At 45.4% G+C, this 20078-nt stretch overlaps 1 long non-coding RNA gene across 1 annotated transcript; it reads left to right on the top strand.

The window, feature by feature from the left end:
- The first annotated feature begins 13931 nt into the window (after nt 1-13931).
- On the top strand, nt 13932-14970 carry LOC144774060 (uncharacterized). The gene is made up of 3 exons (XR_013600091.1): nt 13932-13963; nt 14062-14134; nt 14225-14970. It is a non-coding gene; the product is annotated as an uncharacterized LOC144774060 (long non-coding RNA).
- Nucleotides 14971-20078: the final 5108 nt, after the last annotated feature.

The raw sequence follows: 20078 nt of genomic DNA, 5'->3' as shown, positions 1-20078 counted from the left end.
TATCCAGAGACTTCTGAGACACGCCAAAGAGGACGAAGTCATCTGCGAAGAAGAATATGCTTTTTTAATGAACACCAATCCAGTCATTCCAGCGCTATACGGCCTTCCGAAGGTGCACAAAAACATAGAGAACCCTCCTATGAGACCCATCGTATCGAGCATAGGCTCATTAACCGAACCACTCAGCAAATATGCTGATGTGTTTCTACAACCCCTGGTTGTCAAACAAAAAGGCTATATCAAAGATACCACATCAATGATCAAAAAGATAGAGTGCCTCAATTTTAACCCTGATACCCAAATCTTAGTAACTTTAGATATAGAGGCACTCTATACTAATATCCCACAAGACAGTACGATCATGATGATAACAGACATGCTGACCAACGAAGGGCAAGACCTAACAGCACACCAAACATTCATAGTGGATTGTATCACAATGGTCTTGAAGAATAACATCTTTCTATTCGGGAGCGACCTCTACAGGCAGGTCAAGGGCACGAGCATGGGGGCCACCTTTGCTCCTAGTCTGGCCTGTCTGTATGTTTCCCACTTTGAGGATAAGCATATTTTCAATCCAGATGCGCCCTTCTTTGAGAACATCATTGAGTGGTCTAGATATATAGGCAACATTTTTTTTATTTGGACAGGCGAAATGGACATGTTAACAGAATTTTTAGAATGGCTTAATTTAGGCGACATTAACCTCAAATTCACCTCACATAAAAACCGTGAACAATGCGAATTCCTAGATATAATCATCAAACACACAGACGGCAGACTCAATGTGGAATTGTTTACGAAAACAACCGTTAGAAACACAATGCTCCATTTTGACAGCAATCACCCACCCTGTCAGAAAAATAACATCCCGTTTGGACAGTTTTTAAGGCTAAAAAGAAACTGTACAACGATGAGAGACTATGAGAAACATGCTGATGCCCTAAAGAAAAAGTTCTTAGAAAGAGGGTACCCAAGACGCCTAATACGTCAAGCTTATAAAAGAGCAAAATACTTTAACCGGAATACTCTATTCGAAGAAAAAACGATTCCCACTGCCCAAACACAACAATTAATCTTTGTAACTAATTTCAGCCAAGTTAGTAACAAAATCAAAAACATAGTGAACAGAAATTGGCACTTAATCACCAACAAAGCCCAAGAAAAACTTCCTAAACCCATGTTTTCTTTCCGGAGAAATATGACGATTCGAAACAAGCTGGTACACACTTACAGAGAAAATAGGCAGCAATCTCAACCTTGCATAAACAATGCACCTTTGCCTAGTGGGACTTTCCCATGCCAGGGTTGTCTCAATTGTACTAATATCATTAAGGGCAATTCTATCATCACAAAGAATACAACGGTCCAAATTAAAAACTTTATGAACTGCCGTACAAAAAACTTGATATATTTAATACAATGTCCCTGCCAATTATGCTATGTGGGTGAAACATCCAGAGAGGTACGGGTGCGCCTCAATGAACACAAATCAGCCATCTTAAATAACAAGAAGGGCGCCCCTCTGACTGACCATTGGCGGTCAGCAGACCACAAAGTAGACGATTTTAGATGGTGTGGTCTTGAAATTGTAACTTTGAATACCAGAGGGGGCAATACAAATGCCAAGAGAAAAAAGAGAGAACAGTTCTACATGTCAAGATTTAATAGTGTGAGATGTGGTTTAAACAGCAGAGAGGACTGGGAACAAATTGTGCACTAACCTAAATCTAAGCCGATCTGACCCGTATAAGTGGTTTTACTATCAAACTAGAATGGCATTTTTCTGTACCAATTTTTTGCCATTACACATCATATACATCTCGTGTATTAACACAATAAACAACCTTAAGAAAGAACATGTATAATTCAATTACAGATAGACATGCAGTTGAATAATCAAAGTATGAATATTTACATATTTCATAACATCTATTGCATTTTCATCCTTAGAATAACCACATTGGGACTAGCTACAGTTAGATACTATCAAAACTGATTTGACGCCTCCAGGCACTAAGAGCACAACAGGATGAACTTATATTAAAGATTGGCCAATTACAAGCTCTATCATGGCAGTCGAACATGAGCTTATAACTCTAACAACCATCGTAAATAGTCAGGCTTAATTCAAGATCGGCCACAAGACTCGCGCCATTAATATATTTATTTACGTTGAGAGATTTTTTCATAGAATACACCGGGCAACCCGAAAGTAAACATAGTGCGGTTGGTTACCATAGCTACGAGAACTATACCGAGTAAATTGAACTTAATTACAGATATAATGTATACATAGAATAATACATCTAGAGCACTCTAGTATAGTACAATTAGAAATAATGAAAAATATTTATAAAACCGGCTCCGACATCGGAGGCACTGTGTTTGAATTATAGAATATAAGCTTACCATGTGCGTGAAACACTATTCCACAGTGGTCAAAAATAGTTTAGGCAGCCAAAACAAAAGGAATATCACGTTCATACACTACAGTATCCCATTAGCCAGCCGTAATCCCGCCACAACAGCAGAATAAACATAGTGAACCAGAATGAAAAATACATCGCGTCCAGTTACTGTGGCAACGGTAATTCCATTGGCCAGTTACAGAGTAAACACATAGAACAGCGCGGGGAGTGAAGCGAAACAGGAGAGCAAACTGCGTTATATCTCCTTGACGACCGAGTCGTGATTGGCTAGATTATGACCTATCAGCGACCTCGCAAGAACAAAACCAATTAACATCCTCCTTATAAAAATAAGGCCCAAAAGAACGGGATACACCACGATCGTATTTCTAAACGAAGAGGAGAACCGGCGACGCTGTGACGAGGAGCAGGGAGGCCGTATCAATTGAAAACGGTATGTACAAATATCGAAGCGCCCTCCTAGTTAACATAGAAGAGTGGCAATGTTTTAAGTAGATACTACCACCACCTAGAATTAATAATTGCGGCAGGGAAGAATTAGGTATCCCTACACATACAGAGGGAAGCTTACAAATCCTATGGTAACTAACAGTGACACCTGCACTCACATGTGCATCTCATAGGATCAGTAAAAACATTTTTTTTTAAAAACCTTTTGAAAATATAGTCAGATAATCAAAAAGAGCCATACAACATGAGAACCAATTAGCTCAGTGTAAAAGCCATAAACACAATTACATCAGGTAATTAATATACGCTTCCTAAAATTCATTCATAGAGTACGGTGGGATAAAAGAACCGGAACGGGAGGACAAACCCCCAAAACTTCCTGGGCATATCCTGAAATAGGTGATGTGATGTGATGGGGGAACTTTTATAGCGCACTATCACTCCGAGGAGCATCTTGGCGCTTTTGACTTGTGTATTCTAGATTGAGAGATGTAATGCTCATATTGGCATTAGCCACTAAACCAAGGTTTTACAGGTTGTGTCAGCCAAGCTATAGATCCAGGTTTTAAGAAATTTCCTAAATTTACTTTCGCAAGTGATTTCCCGAATTTGGTGTGGAAGTTTATTTCAGGCTTTAGCTCCTCTCACCGCTAGAGATTTTCCTCCTCTCGTAGCAAGCCGGAATTTTGGAACAACCATCAGATTGGCTGTTGCCGATCTTAGTTCTCGGCTGGGGTGATAGCGGATGAAATTTTTTTTTTTGTTGAAACTTTTTATTGAACTTAAACACAAGGAACCAAAGAAACAAAACAAGACAAGGCATTACAATAGAAATGTGTCACCATTCGGCCCGAGGGGGGGGGGGGTACAGAATTAAATCAGATATTATTGCAAACGATAAATGGGGGGGAGGGGGGGGGGGAAAGGAAACCAGAAGTACACAAAACATCTATATTCCTGCGGAGGAAACATCAGGTTGGGAGGAAGATAAATCAGTATTACATTCCGATATGGGGGGAGCACATATATCTCCACGGTACGTGTTCCACTGAGTCCAAACTTTCCCCCATTTGCCAGGCCTGCCACGGGAAACATAAACTGTTTTTTCTCGAAACATGCACCAATCCATGTTTTGTTTCCACACCAGGACTGTCGGAGGCCTCTGAGCGCCCCATAGCTGGGCAATGTCACGCTTGGCAACCATGTTACCCAAGGTCGCCCATCGAAGCTGCGCCAGGTTGTAGTCATTCGGCTCCCAGACATTCAACAAGCACCTCCGCGCTTCAGGCATTAGTTGCACACCTGTGACCTCACTCATTACATCATGCACTCGATTCCAATAGCGCAGCACAGCAGGACATTCCCAAATAATATGGAGAAATGTGGCCACCATACCGCAGCCACGCCTGCACAATCCATCCGCCGAGAACCCCATTCGCACAAGACGCGGACCAGTTACATACACCCTATGCAGAATTTTGAGTTGGACAAACCGAAGGCGTGCCGGGATAGCCACCTCTTTCGGGGAAGAGATCGCGGCCTGCCAGTCTTCATCATCGAGTTCCAGACCATCATTGGTCCACAACCCTCGAAGGCCATCCAATAGATCAATCCTGGTATTAATCAATTTTTTATAGATGAGCGAGATCGTGCTATCAGGGACATGCCCATCCAGTATCCGATCTTCAAGCGGGGATGCTTCCGGCACGTCCGAGCCTAGGGGAAAGACAGACAAGATTGCGTGCCAGACTTGCGCATATCTAAAGGATTCTTTGTCATTCAGCCCATACTCAACTTTCAATTCCTCAAACGTCTTGACCCTACCCTTGATCCACACATCATCGACCCTGCTGATCCCAATCATGTCCCACCGATCGAATCCCTTCGACTGCCAAAGGGAGCCAAGTTTTTCCGAAGCATAGAGTGGAGTAGCACGGGTCAGCCTGTCAGCCCATCCCGTGGCCGCCGTAGCCCAATACCACACCTGCACCGCTGTTTTAGTGGGGCCCGTAAGAGATCCGCCTGCTGACTTCGCGTATAAAGCCCTGTTGTAATCGCCACCGGGTAGTAACCATTTATCCATCGCAAAGGCCGGGTTTAGTGAATGAGCATAAGTGCAGTGGTTGATGGCCCCTAATTGAGAGGCCCAATAATAGCGACGGATGTCCGGGAGTGCGATGCCGCCATCGTACCAAGGGAGCGTGAGCTTCGAAAGGGCAATACGAGAACGGCCCCCCCATATCAATTGTCGCTGTAAACTTTCAATCTCCCGGAAATAACCGGCTGGTACGACGTCAAGCGTGTTTTGAAGCGCATAAAGAAATCGGGGGAGCGACATCATCTTAAACAACGCCGCTCTTCCCACAGGAGAGAGAGGGAGTTTTCTCCACGTCTCTATATCAGCCCGAAGGCGTCGGAGAGGGGGCAACAAATTGCGCTCATAACGAAGCGTGGGGTCTAGGGTAATAAAGATTCCCAGATACTTGAATCCCTCAAGCACCACCGAAATAGGACATCCACGTGGCAGGAGGGGAGCATCGCCAGAGAGAACATAAACACAAGACTTTGACCAATTGATGACCAAACTGGAATTTTTACGGAAAGAAGTCAAAGCGTCGAAAAGGACGATCAACGACTTCCGGGGCGACGTAAGGTACAAGAGTATATCATCTGCATACAGAGATATACGGTCTTCAAATTCCGGAGACCATCTAATACCTTTCAAGGATGGTTCCCATCTCAACCAAGCCGCCAGTGGCTCCAAAGCAAGGGCAAACAAAAGTGGGGACAGAGGACAGCCCTGACGCGTACCCCTGCCAAGCGCAAAGGAGGTCGAAACACGCCTATTCACCACTACCTGGGCTAAAGGGTCAGCATAAAGCAACTGTACCCAACGAACAAAGGTGGGCCCAAAACCGAATTTAGAGAGGACCGCCCAAAGATAAGGCCATTCAAGCTTATCAAACGCCATGGTGGCGTCTAGAGACGCCAAGATGGCCGACTCCCGCAGAGTCCCCGCTTGCGCAAGGACGCCATGCAGGCGCCGAAGATTAAGCGTCGTATTGCGATGTGGTATAAATCCGGACTGGTCCGGGTGAACAAGATCACCTATAACAGACACCAAACGAGTAGCAAGAACTTTGGCCAGGATTTTGGGTTCAGCATTAATCAGAGAAATGGGTCTGAAAGATTCGCAGCGGTCACGCGGCTTTCCCTCCTTATGGATAACCACTATGGAGGCCAATCTCTGATCGGGAGGAAGAGACCCTTTCTCCAGTGATTCCAAGAACATCGCTCGCAGATACGGTGCCAGTACATCCGGACGGAGCTTGTAAAGCTCGATGGGGAGTCCATTAGGGCCCGAGGCCTTCCCGGAGCGAATCGAGCGGATAGCGGTCGCAATTTCATCAACCGTGGGCGGGGCTTCCAGCAGATCCCGCTCCGGGCCAGACAAGCATGGCAGCGAGATATCGCGTAGAAGCAAGTGGGAGTCCTGCTCAGGTCTATCGGACACAGGGGAGTACACCACCCGAAAATAATCGGCAAACCGCGCAACGATTCCAGCAGGGTCAGTGATACTGTCACCATTCAAATCAACTATGACAGGAACAACTCGACTCGCGCATTCTCTCCTATCCAACCAAGCAAGCAATTTCCCAGCCTTATCTCCCACATCATACAGACGCCCCTGCTGTTCACGACCCATCTCCTTCGCTGCGTCAGTCACTAGTGCTCTATATTCATACTGTTTCAGATCCAACAAGTGCAGCCTCTCAGGGGAAATCCCAGAGTCCAATTCTCCCTCAAGAATGGTAAGTTCAGTCTCAAGACGGACAACCTCCTCACGCCTACATCTCTTAACATTGCCAATCGATGAGAGGGCCTGTCCCCGAATGACAGCTTTATACGCCTCCCACAAGGAGACAGAAGAGGATACTGAACCCACATTTTCCGCAAAATAATGATCGATTGCTTTAAGTAGTTCCAGTCCAATCTTAGGATCACGGAGGTACCATGGGTTGATCGGGGCAACCCGACCTTCCGATCCCAGACGTGCATTCACAACCAACCATAGTGGGGAGTGATCCGAAATACCCCTGGCAAGATGTTTCACCTCACCTATGAGGGAGGCCTGGGAGGAGGGCATCAAAACATAATCCAATCTCGAAAGGCTGCCATGGGCCCCAGAGTGAAAAGTATACTGCTGTTGCCCAGGATGATGTAAGCGCCAGCAATCGGTCAGCCCCAGCGCCTCCAGGAAGTCCCCCAGCCAGGATTGAGACTTAGCGAGTACACGGGGAGGGTAACGATCATACATCCCAGACACCACTGAGTTGAAATCCCCCCCTACTACAAGCAAACCCTCGGGGACTCCCAGGATCACTTTTCCCAGATCAGCATAGGTCGTAGTTTGAAGGCCTGGGGGTATGTAGACCGAGAGCAAAGTAATCACCCTCCCCTCCCAGCGCCCTACAATGGCGGCATATCGCCCACTATCATCAAGTATGATGTCGTCAACGGCAAGAGGGAGGGAGGTCCGAACCAGAATGCCCACCCCTCTGGAGCCAGAAGTGAAACCTGAGTGTGTCGTGAGACGGTAGCCACGCCTATTCATGGCGTGGCACGTATTACCGAGCAAGTGCGTTTCTTGAAGCAAAACAACATCAGGAGACAAGCGTCGTAGCAACTGTAAAACCACCCCCCGTTTAATTCTGTCACCCAACCCATGTACGTTCCAACACAGTATACGTAGTCCCCTATCCCCCATCCCAGAATCCATCCCAGGTCCCCCCCCACACCAGCCGCGACACTGCAACACAGAAGATAAACAGCACTATGCCTTGAATAAAACAAAGAAACACAAACCGAAACCCTCCAACCCCCAAAACAACATCATACCCCCCCACCCCGCACCCCTGCGTAAGACTCAAGAGCCACCCCAACTTGCAGTGTGCCTGTCGCTCTAACATACAACTAATCTACGAAAAGAACCCCAGAGGAGGAAGACTCACCGACTCCCACCCACACCCCATTAAGACAACACAGTAGCGAACAATAGTAGCATAGCATCAAACCACTGCCGAAAGTCAATACGTTAGTCCAGGAGCCGCTGCGCTCCCTATTCCTGCTCCATCGGGCCGCCCTCCGCTCCACCGGAGTGTTCCGAATGATCAAATTGCCCTCGTCCCGGGGGCAACGAGTCCAAACCAGTCACCAGCCGCTCCAGGATGGTCAAAGAAAAATGTTCTATCATTGTAGACCACACGCAACCGAGCCGGGAAAAGCATGGCATATTTCATGTCTCTGTCCCTCAGTCTCTTCTTCACCCCCTGAAATCCCAATCGCTGCTTCTGAACCTGTTGGGTGAAGTCCGGGTAGAAGCTGACCGCGGCGTTTCCATATTCCGTAGGGCCCGATGTGCGGGAAGCCTGCAGGATCGCATCTCTGTCGCGAAAGTTAAAGATCCGCGCAATGATGGGGCGCGGAGAAGCTCCCAGCTTGGGCGGGCCTCCCGGGATTCGGTGGGCCCGTTCCACTGCAAAAAACTTGCTCAGTCCCTTGGGCGCTAGATGATTCAGGACAAGGTCCTCCACCAGTAGGTCTACTGCTGACGATTCCGTCTTCTCCGGGACACCGACCAACCGGACGTTGTTCCGTCGTGCGCGGCCTTCAAAATCGTCCAGGCGTCGAGAGAGGTGGTCACGGGCGGATCTCAGATTACCGACCTCCGTCTGTAATTCAGAGACGTCGGCGACAAGACTAGATGTCTTCAGGTCAAGGGATTTGACCTTCTCGTTAGTCTTTGCGAGGTCCGCCCTAATCAGGGTAACATCTATAGCAACCGTGTCCAGCTTGTGGGTCAGGGCCTCATACTGTTGTCCCAGCGCGGCCTTCATCCCAGCAATGGCGCCCATGACGTCTTTCAACGACGGATCTTCACCCAGCAGGGATTCATCCCCAAAGTTGGCCGGGGTTTGGTTATGCCACTCGGAGAGCCCTTTGTGAGGGTATATCGATCCATAACGTTGGACTGCACAGGACCTCCTCGAGTTGCCGGTCTAGTCTTGCGTCTCTCCACCTCGGGCTTGGTGGCCATTTTAGGTCGTGCGCCCCGGAGGGTATTCTGAGACCTGGTAAAAATGGCTACACTCGATGCGCCCGCAACAAATCGGAGAATAGGTCGAGGGCCAGCCACTAATCAAGAGCAGTGTAAGTCCGGATCGCCAAACGATAACTTGGCAGTAGAAAGAAGTAGGAGACCAAGGCGACCAAGGCAAAGTCAATGAGGGCAGACCACCAGAATCGAAACTGAAAGTAGAAGACCGGGCAAGGGAGACTCGCATGGGCCGATGTTATTCAATTACCACCCGGCTGGCAGAAGAAGCAATCCCGGGGCAGTACCATGGAGCAGGCCAAAAATGATCAAAAGTCCATATCTGCGGTTTCCAGGGGCCAAATCGTAATTCGGAAACGGATAAATGATCAGCAAGGTCTCGTCCACAAAAACCCGTCGTCTAAATCAGGATAAGGTGCAGGATGATCGGTGGAGGTGGCGAAGGTCCGGGAGCTCTGAGCTCACGCAACCATCTTGGGTGCGCGCTAAGCTCCTCTGCGGATGAAATTTTTAGACAGATATTGTGGTCCTTGTTTGTGGAAGGCCCTAAAAGTTATCATTAGGATCTTAAATAGGATCCGCTTTTGGATGGGGAGCCAGTGTAGCATATCGAGTGCTGTAGAGGCTGAGCTTTTCCTAGGCATTTTCAGCACTAATCTTGCTGCAGCATGTTGGACCATTTGTAGTTTATGTAGAACTGCTTTATTTGCCCCAGCATATAAACTATTACAATAATCCAACCTGGATGTAATTAATGCCACTGCTACCGTTCGTCTGGCTGACAGGGGAAGAAAGGTAAAGAATTTTTTGAGGCCTTTTATTACATTAAAACACGATCCTGCTACTTCACTAGCCTGTTGTTTGAAGGTTAATGTCTCGTCAAATTTGATTCCTAGATTTCGAGCCGCCATGATGGTATTAGGCGGCGCCTCAGCCTCTATCGGCCAGCAAGTTTGGGGGGAGAACGGGTTATTTTTGCCAAAGGGTAAGATTTCAGTCTTTGCGGTGTTACATCTCAGATGATTCCTGTTCATCCACTCGAAGGTGGCCTTCAAACAGTTTCTCAAAGAACATTCGGCAATAGCCGCATCCTCATCCAAAATTAGGACAAGTTGGGTGTCATCGGCGTATGCTATAGAGCTGATGGCGAAGGAAGAGATGAGCTCCATCAGTGGGACCATATACAGATGAAATAAAATGGGGCTCAGACTGGAGCCCTGAGGTACCCCAGACTGGACTTCCCTTTCTTCTGAACAGTACTGCCCCAGCATAGTACTCTGCTTTCTTTGTCTCAAAAAGTTGTTAAACCATTTCAACACGGTGCCCACTATGCCCACTGTCCTAAGGCGATGTATCAAGATATTGTGGGACACCGTGTCGAAGGCTGCAGATAAGTCTAACAGGATCAGGACTGCTCTTTTGCCCTGATCCAAAGCAGCTCTAATTGTTTCAGTAGAGAATAAGAGAGCAGATTCAGTCGAATGCTGGGACCTGAAGCCAGCCTGATTTGGATGGAGAAGATTATTACACTCCAGGTATGTTGTGAGCTGTTTGTTAACACAGGTCTCTGCAAGTTTGCATACTGCTGGGAGCAGCGAAATAGGCCGCACATTTGATAATACTGTGGGGTCTTGAGTGGCTTTCTTCTGGAGCGGTCTAACTGCTGCGACCTTCCAGCATGTAGGAATATCTCCTGTTTGGAGTGAGGAGTTGAGTATGGAGTTAATCAATGGATTAACTTCGTCTTTTTTGACCTTTAGTAGCAGCGGGGGGCAAGGATCAAAAGGGGAACCTGAATTCAGTCTGGCCATAGCCTGGGAGGATTCCACAGGGCTAATCATGGCAAAGCTTTCCCAAGTTGTGGTACCCGATCTTTCCTTTAGAGCTTTGAAATCTTCTTCTAGCTCTTCCTGATTAACCTGTGGGAAATCTTTTGTGAAATTGGTGATTTTATGTTCAAAGTAAACTGCGATTTCATTGCAGAGAGACTGGGATGGCGGAATTTCTTGGGACAGTATTTTAGGTTTCCTAAAACTGTTGACAATTTTGAATATCTCTTTTTGCTTATTATTCGTAGATTCAATCAGTTTTGTGTAGTGGCTTGTTTTGGCAAGTTTGATTGAGATATGGTAATTTCTCCTGGCCTTTTTGTATCTTTCCCGGTCGTCACTCTTATAGTGGCGACGCCACTTACGCTCTAGTACTCTCACTTCTCTCAATGTACTTTTTAGTGAGCTTGTGTACCAGGGGGCGGATTTTTTCCCTTGGGTAGTTTTAGATTTTGGTGCACGAGTTTTCAATCTTTCCCCAATAGTTCTCATCCAGCCCTCATAGTGTTCATTGTCGGTGATCGTATGCCCTGATATATTTGGTTTTTCTACTTCCACCCAACTTTTCAGATCTGGGTGTTCTATTATTTTCCCCCAGCAGGGGGTTGATTTTGTATTACCTGAAGTTAGTTTAATTTCCTTTTTATTGTCAACTTTAAAGTTGAAACCTATAAACTTATGGTCTGACCATGTTTGGGTTTGCGGTGAATCCACTTTAATTGTATTTAGATTAGAGCAAATACAGTCCAGGATATGTCCAGCTGTGTGAGTTGGCTCTACAGTTTGAATTGTCAATCCTAAAATCTGTAGGATTTCTTTAAAACACAGTGTGTTAGGGTCACTAATGTTATCCAGATGGATATTTATATCTCCTAGCAACGTAAAATTTGCGAATCGCACAATCAGACTCGCAAGTAGCTCTCCTATACTTTCCAGAAACTGGGTTGATTGTTCAGGGGGTCGGTATATTAACATCCCTGAAGCAGTGAAAGAGTCATGGACTTGAAGATTGAAACCAAGACATTCTGCTCCTTTTATGCCTGGTAATTCCATAGTTGTGCATTTAAGGGAGTCCCGATGGATTATTGCCAGCCCTCCTCCCCGCTGATGGGGTCTATCCAGCCTCTGTATGGAGAATCCCGGGGGTAGAGCCAGGACGATGTCAGGATTAGACCAATCCTTAAGCCATGTCTCTGTTACAAATAAACAGTCTAGTTGTTTTTCCGTAATTAGATCATATATGTGTTGAGTATTCTTGCACATTGATCGGGCGTTTATAAGACCTCCCCTAAGAGTCCTCTCAGTGTCTTTAATCTGTTGTTTTATGAAAGGTACAATATTTTGTTTACAATGTTGACAACCTATGGGACCTGCCCACTTATCTACTGCAAGAGCTTGGGGACAATGCACAGAGTGAGTATTCAAGGATAGAATAAAGTTCTTAGAAGGAGAGGCATAAGTAGTTGCCAGCGCAGAATTTCTGGCCCTAGGCCCGGTCTCAGCGCGGACGGGCGCAGACGGGCAGGACTTAGGCTTGACTTCGGCGCGATGTTGGCGCCGCTGCTCGCGTCCGCTGCGCGGAGGAGTGATCATCTCCTTTTAAAGTTACAGCGCTAGAGCGCTGAGACTTACTTGTTCCCTCAATATGGCCGCCACGAACCACTCTTAACTCAGGGGTCAGTGTAGGAAGTTACCCAATGTGAGGGGATTGCTGGATTCTGAGTAAAATACGACGCAAATCAAGTTCTTTAATAAGGGTTTCAAATAAAAGTTAAAAATCACACAGATCGCCTAACACCCGGCTTTCCGCCTCAGGTGTACACAGAGTCTCGCGAGGTATCGCACTGCCTCCTTTTATAGTTACAGCGCTAGAGCGCTGAGACTTACTTGTTCCCTCAATATGGCCGCCACGAACCACTCTTAACTCAGGGGTCAGTGTAGGAAGTTACCCAATGTGAGGGGATTGCTGGATTCAGAGTAAAATACGGCGCAAATCAAGTTCTTTAATAAGGGTTTCAAATAAAAGTTAAAAATCACACAGATAGCCTAACACCCGGCTTTCCGCCTCAGGTGTACACAGAGTCTCGCGAGGTATCGCGCTGCCTCCTTTTATAGTTACAGCGCTAGAGCGCTGAGACTTACTTGTTCCCTCAATATGGCCGCCACGAACCACTCTTAACTCAGGGGTCAGTGTAGGAAGTTACCCAATGTGAGGGGATTGCTGGATTCTGAGTAAAATACGGCGCAAATCAAGTTCTTTAATAAGGGTTTCAAATAAAAGTTAAAAATCACACAGATCGCCTAACACCCGGCTTTCCGCCTCAGGTGTACACAGAGTCTCGCGAGGTATCGCGCTGCCTCCTTTTATAGTTACAGCGCAAGAGCGCTGAGACTTACTTGTTCCCTCAATATGGCCGCCACGAACCACTCTTAACTCAGGGGTCAGTGTAGGAAGTTACCCAATATGAGGGGATTGCTGGATTCTGAGTAAAATACGGCGCAAATCAAGTTCTTTAATAAGGGTTTCAAATAAAAGTAAAAAATCACACAGATTGCCTAACACCCGGCTTTCCGCCTCAGGTGTACACAGAGTCTCGCGAGGTATCGCGCTGCCTCCTTTTATAGTTACAGCGCTAGAGCGCTGAGACTTACTTGTTCCCTCAATATGGCTGCCACGAACCACTCTTAACTCAGGGGTCAGTGTAGGAAGTTACCCAATGTGAGGGGATTGCTGGATTCTGAGTAAAATACGGCGCAAATCAAGTTCTTTAATAAGGGTTTCAAATAAAAGTTAAAAATCGCACAGATCGCCTAACACCCGGCTTTCTGCCTCAGGTGTACACAGAGTCTCGCGAGGTATCGCGCTGCCTCCTTTTATAGTTACAGCGCTAGAGCGGTGAGACTTACTTGTTCCCTCAATATGGCCACCACGAACCACTCTTAACTCAGGGGTCAGTGTAGGAAGTTACCCAATGTGAGGGGATTGCTGGATTCTGAGTAAAATACGGCGCAAATCAAGTTCTTTAATAAGGGTTTCAAATAAAAGTTAAAAATCACACAGATCGCCTAACACCCGGCTTTCCGCCTCAGGTGTACACAGAGTCTCCAACTGCAGCGGTTTGACGCCATAACAATCGGTGAGTGTATGTTTGTTGAGTTACAGAGTGCAACACCACGTCTTCTTATAGGGACTTCCCAAACATCAGAGTAATTTACCCAACAATTTGTTTTAAAGGAAACTCTACATTACAGAACATAACGGTGGCTCTCTCGCACAGTGTGGAAAGCCTGACATCTAATGAAATAAGGTATACCAAGTACCCTTTTTTCTAATAACCAGTATAGATGGGATCCATAAGGGACAAGAAAGAATGAAACACCTTGTTTCCCTCAAACAGATAGCCTGCCTCAGAACAAATCTAACTGATGCCAACAGATCGTACAAGACTGGGGCACCACATTCCACTGATATTAATAGAAGTGGATCAAAACAGAAAGACCAGTGTCTTAAGGTAAGGTGACCTAACCGGGCCATTTAAATCAATAAGCTTTTCTAAACCCCAGTTGTAAAATATACAAATGACTGGTAGGGACATCTTCCATATGAGTCCCTGTCTCGAATTTCGAATTTACAATCTTGAACCTTTGAATAGTGTATAACTGTGAGGGGCACTAGTGTGGATTTGGAGCAATAATTTAGGACATCATGCAATGTGTCAATTTTTTGATGTGTATAACTTGTACAGAGATGGACCTAAAAACTATGGCCCTAAGAAAGTTTGTGGTAGACTAATACAATATCATGCCTCCCACTAAAATTGTACAAATGCCTAAGGCTAGGGTGATATTAAGCTAACTGGTAGGAATAGTAATAAAGTTTTTAAATGTGTATAATGTATAAATCAATAAACAGTGGGTAACTTCATGTTTTTAAATAACCTTTTAGAATCGGTCCTGAAGAAGGTGTCTTATAAGGAAAACCGAAACGCCGCGTCGACTTAAATCTTCGATTCTTGATGTTATGTATCCAATTTTTTTTTTAATTCTTTGAATTTATTTGTATAACATTATGTTTATTGATATCCATGCTTGTTTTTACTGCTGTTTTTAATACCACGATCCGTTTTAATTTGTACCAAAAGAATAAACTTGCACTTTTTCCACCAGAATTTATTTTGAATTTATTTTGCATTTGCATTAGTTCGGATTAGTGTCACCCTATATCTGAAGCACTTTATGTTTTTATGTTTTTTTAACTAGGAGTATATCAAATACTAGTTGCATATTGCTGCCAAATCCGCGCTAGATCGCCCTACACTCACACACACACAGAATTGTCCTATTGGACAACAGGTCCTGTGGATCTGTAAACGTGGGACATCCCATATTTCTTACATATATTCCCTCTAGTCCCAGACAACTACCTAGAGGGGGCCTCCTTAATAATTTTTTCAGAGTTTAGAGATGACCAGTGGGCAGCAGAACATTCTACCTAGTTCTGTTTTCAACAAATGCTTCGGTAGCTCCGTCTGCCAACACAAATGCCTTATTTTGTATTGTAAATGTAATTTTCTTTCTGTTGTGTGATTCTCTGTCCAAGTTAGTCTAATGGAGAAAGGGCAATACCCTATGCATCAGAGTTCCCCATCGACTATATCTTGTGCCATTTGTGAACAGAATAGAGATTTGCCATGTTTTGGCTTTATGAAAAGTTGCCTTTGTGGAAAGGATGCAGCAATACCAAATGTCACACAGGTACCCTTGCTATTTAAACCCTCTACATATTCCGATTAATTTCAGCTCCCTAGCACAAAAACAGCACTTCAGATATACCTGGGCTTTGTGTTGGCCCTCCTACACAAAAAGAAACCTCTCATGTACCAGAAGGAATAGCAGAAATAGTCATTTTATGTTTTACGTACATTTCACTGATTTCTTGCTTCTTTAAACATTTATTGTCACGGTATTACAGCAACCCACCAGCTTTGTCTACCTTTTTGTTCTATAACTTGGTGTTTATGGAATGTACCTCTGTTATTGGTGTGCCCTTGTATGACTACATCTCATTGAGTAGACGGTGTTTTGTCTCTTTTTCTTGCACACATTTTGATTGTTTACTAGACCAGAAGTACTGAAGGGATATTTTATTAATCCGGAATTATTGTGATGGGTTCTAATAATTTGTGGCACTCCTATTTAAGGACCTCTTTTCATAGTAGGAAGACATATTACAAGTATTTTTTTTGTTTAAACCTTTTGACCTTTGTAGACAATTTTTTACGGTGATGACTAAATAAGACATGTTGACATCAATTTTTTTATCCATTTACCAAAATATGCATTTGATTCTCTCATTTGCATCAGCATTTTCAATTAGATCCTAGAGAAAGGTGGTTTTTTTTTTAGAAAAGTCTATCCACCTTAAAGCCATCCGCTACATGGTCAGTCTTGTTTCTTAGGGTTCTGGACTACCAATGGCTCCTGTCTCATCACGGACCATGCATGGTTCAAATCTAACTAGGGACGGGGGGTATTACTCAGGTAGAGCTCCTCCTTGTGGTGTATTCCACATAAACGCGTCTAGGACACGTACTATGAAAGATAAGTATCTTTATTACAGCCACTCCCCAGGGCAGCTTCTCTCATCGATCCAATCTGTTTTCCTTTCAAGTTCAACCTCTGTAATCTCTCTGTGTTCCACATTCCGAACACAAGACATTGCAGCGCATAAGTCAGAACATATGTTCCTTTTTTATAACAATCTTATATATATATTTAATAACAAAATGCTGAATAAACTTAAATAAAGACTTTTTAAAAAAATACACAATATAATGCTGTACGGCAAATCATACCCCAGAAATGCTCACATGCTTCTAGCAATAGCTTGCTCCTTGATAATAATGGCCGTACGGCAAATCATACCCCACAAATGCTCACATGCTAAGATATTATCCTGAAAATAGCTTACACCAGTCATGTCTCCAAACATTTTTTGCATTAACCTCTGAAAAACAGAAGACATGGATGTCAAATCAAATGGCATCTGTTTAAATCGATATGCACCAAATGGTGTAATAAAGGATGTTATATATTTAGAACCATTGTGCAACTCGGTCTGATGGTAAGCAGACGATAAATGTATTGTGGCAAACCACTTTTTTTCCAATAGGAGCAACCATTTCATTAATATTAGGTAATGGATGCCTATCAATCTAAATACAATTATTTAAATCATGCAAATCATGCAAATCAATGTGCATTCTAATGGATTAATCAGGTTTTTTTACTACCACAATGGGTGCTAACCACTCCAACAAGTCAATCTCCTCAATGATGATAGCATTCATCTACTTTTTAATTTCAGCTTTGACAACATCCCTCACAGCCAATGGCAAACTTCACGCTTTGTGAACCTTAAGTTGACACCCCGACGTAATATGATCTGATGTTTGAATCCTCTCAATATTCCCAAATTCTCAGCAAATGACTTTGGGAAAGCTTGTACAATGCCCCCTTCCTGCATAGGGGCACCCACCAGAACAACATGTTTATGAGCACAAGTTTGCAATTGCATGCCCCTGTCAGACTTATGGATACCTTTTTTTGCTACATACACTCTAAACCAAATTTTACTGTTCTTATATGAAATTTCAGCAATGAAAGCTCCCAGTTATTCTATATATTCACCACTACATGACTTCATTTTAACATCAGGCTTGCACAATTCTTTGTCTTTAAATGCTTTACATTTCCCAAAATCATCTCATAATCAGCTTAGAACCAGCCCCAGAGTTTGCCAACATTGAAAAAGAGTTAACATCAACTTCAATCCCACACTTGGGATCTCTCACACCCAGTCTCCTTTCTTTGTCATACTGAACAACTGCTGATACCAGCGACTGTTCATGAAATTCCTCAGAAACCTCACATCCATCATCACTGACTAGGCACAAAATCTGATCATCACACAAATCCTTATTTCTTGTGTCCCCATAACTCTTATCAATAACCACTCCTATGGATTTAGATGCTGCCCCTTTACATGCACGAGCATAATGATCCAAGTTTTTGCAGCATAAGCAAGTTACATTTCTTGCAGGGCATGACTTATCACTTTGCCACTGGATTCAAGCAAGCCGGGCTGAAGACGGCTGAAATGCCAGAAAACGGTCCTTGGAAGCTTGTTCCCGGTCCAGGGAAGGCATGGCTTGGCAGTTCGGGCTGGACTGTTCCCATGAGGCACAGGGTCAGACGGATTTGCATATAGCCATGTCTGAACTGGGGTGGCAGAGTGGGCTAAAGAACGGTGATGGATTAAACCCAGATCTATTGACTGGGTGTGAGTGTTTGATTGGTTCAGATGCTCCGTCCATCACCACCCCCTTTTGTACCACTTTGTTCGCCATAAGATAGCAGGGCATGCTCAGACGTGAGTCCCTTGCTCACTTTGCCACTGGATTCAAGCAAGCGGGCTGAAGACGGCTGAAATGCCAGAAACCGATCCTCGGAAGCTTGTTTCCGGTCCAGGGAAGGCATGGCTTGGCAGATCGGGCTGGATTGTTCCCATGAGGCACAGGGTCAGACTGATTTGCATGTGGCCATGTCTGAACTGGGGTGGCAGAGTGGGCTAAAGAACGGTGATGGATTAAACCCAGATCTGTTGACTGGGTGTGAGTGTTTGATTGGTTCAGATGCTCCGTCTAGCACCACCCCCTTTTGTACCACTTTGTTCGCCATAAGATGGCAGGGTATGCTCAGACGTGAGTCCCTTGCTCACTTTGCCACTGGATTCAAGCAAGCCGGGCTGAAGACGGCTGAAATGCCAGAAACCGGTCCTCGGAAGCTTGTTTCCGGTCCAGGGAAGGCATGGCTTGGCAGTTCGGGCTGGACTGTTCCCATGAGGCACAGGGTCAGACGGATTTGCATATGGCCAAGTCTGAACTGGGGTGGCAGAGTGGGTTAAAGAATGGTGATGGATTAAACCCAGATCTGTTGACTGGGTGTGAGTGTTTGATTGGTTCAGATGCTCCGTCCATCACCACCCCCTTTTGTACCACTTTGTTCGCCATAAGATAGCAGGGCATGCTCAGACGTGAGTCCCTTGCTCACTTTGCCACTGGATTCAAGCAAGCGGGCTGAAGACGGCTGAAATGCCAGAAACCGGTCCTCGGAAGCTTGTTTCCGGTCCAGGGAAGGCATGGCTTGGCAGTTCGGGCTGGATTGTTCCCATGAGGCACAGGGTCAGACTGATTTACATGTGTCCATGTCTGAACTGGGGTGGCAGAGTGGGCTAAAGAACGGTGATGGATTAAACCCAGATCTGTTGACTGGGTGTGAGTGTTTGATTGGTTCAGATGCTCCGTCTAGCACCACCCCCTTTTGTACCACTTTGTTCGCCATAAGATGGCAGGGTATGCTCAGACGTGAGTCCCTTGCTACTTTGCCACTGGATTCAAGCAAGCCGGGCTGAAGACGGCTGAAATGCCAGAAACTGGTCCTCGGAAGCTTGTTTCCGGTCCAGGGAAGGCATGGCTTGGCAGTTCGGGCTGGATTGTTGCCATGAGGCTCGTGAAGATCGTTTTTTTAAAACTTGGTGCATTTTACTCTGTTAATCTTTTTTGTTGTGCAGGACTATTGCGGGGGTATTTTAACTCCTTCACTTGCTCTCTAAAGCCTCTCCTGGCCCCTCTCACCTCGGCTGGTGCTCCGGTCGGGGCGAAGGTTGGCGGCCATCTTACAAGTAGTCCTTCTCCCCAGCAGAACTGGTGGCAGCGTTCTAGCTGGGGGAGAGAGGACTCTGCATAAATTTAGTATGCCTTCATCAGCGCGCAGCGGTCGCGCATGGCGGGCGCGCCTTAGGCGCGCCGAAGGTAAGCCAAAGGTCAGCCCGTCTGCGCCCGTCCGCGCCTCGGACGCGGCGGACGCAGGTCAGGCTGGCAAACATGCCCAGACCACGACTATAACTAATATTAGTTATACACATTCGTCTTTGATATCCTTACGCCCATCATTAGATAAAGTCCTGCCATGTGCTACTATCGACCCTGTTAGGCTCAGCTCTTGCCCAGCCTGCGGTTTTGCATGTGGTATTAATAACTCTACTTCACTGAAATCCAGCTTTGATGTAGCCTCTATTTCAGCAGCCCTAATAAATGCACGATCAATGTGTAAACATGCCTTAGAAACCTTTTCTTTGTTGGAAGAGGGTACTCTGGACCTGCTATTTATTACGGAAACTTGGTTGGATGG

The sequence above is a fragment of the Lissotriton helveticus genome, chromosome 1_1 (genome assembly GCF_964261635.1).
Source record: "Lissotriton helveticus chromosome 1_1, aLisHel1.1, whole genome shotgun sequence".
In the NCBI taxonomy this organism is placed as follows: domain Eukaryota; kingdom Metazoa; phylum Chordata; class Amphibia; order Caudata; family Salamandridae; genus Lissotriton; species Lissotriton helveticus.
The sequence above is the reverse complement of the archived record's forward strand: the minus strand, read 5'-3'. Positions and strand labels throughout refer to the sequence as shown.